The 485-nt window shown below is 42.3% G+C and overlaps 1 pseudogene; it reads right to left on the reverse strand.

Annotated features, from left to right (window-relative positions):
* Positions 1-348, reverse strand: part of LOC102490005 (HMG box-containing protein 1 pseudogene) — a 1,094-nt pseudogene extending 746 nt beyond the window's left edge.
* Between the last annotated feature and the right edge of the window lie 137 nt (positions 349-485).

Here is a 485-nt window from a genome sequence, read left to right on the forward strand (position 1 = left end):
GGGACACGAACCGCGGTTGACTACATGGGAGTCCAGCGACATAGCCATTACGCTACCTGCTGGTTCCCTTGAATATTCTTGATGTGAAACATCTGAATTTAGCTGGTACATGGCAGATTGTGTAGAATCACTTTGAATAGCCTGAAGTTTAGGAAGGTCATCAAGCTCCATGTGCTCATCGCAGGAGTTATATCCAGGTGAGGACGGCAAATTTTCATTACACTGCAGCAACTCCAGTGAGTCATTCATGCCTGAAGCCCTCTTGTCCATTACCAATAGGAGTTTCTGAACTGCATTAGGCATCTGATTTGTCTTTACTTCCTACACCATGTTATGGTGCTCTGACAAACCCGTTGCCATAACCAAGTCTTTCAAGTTTTGTCTTCCCCCCTGTATGGTAAAATTTTTGGCCTAAAGTAAGATGCATGGGTTATTCCAGAATGAAAAAAAAAATGTAAAAGGGGACAAATAATCAAGAAATAAAG

The sequence above is a fragment of the Tupaia chinensis genome, unplaced genomic scaffold (assembly GCF_000334495.1).
Source record: "Tupaia chinensis unplaced genomic scaffold, TupChi_1.0 Scaffold140894_1, whole genome shotgun sequence".
In the NCBI taxonomy this organism is placed as follows: Eukaryota; Metazoa; Chordata; class Mammalia; order Scandentia; family Tupaiidae; genus Tupaia; species Tupaia belangeri.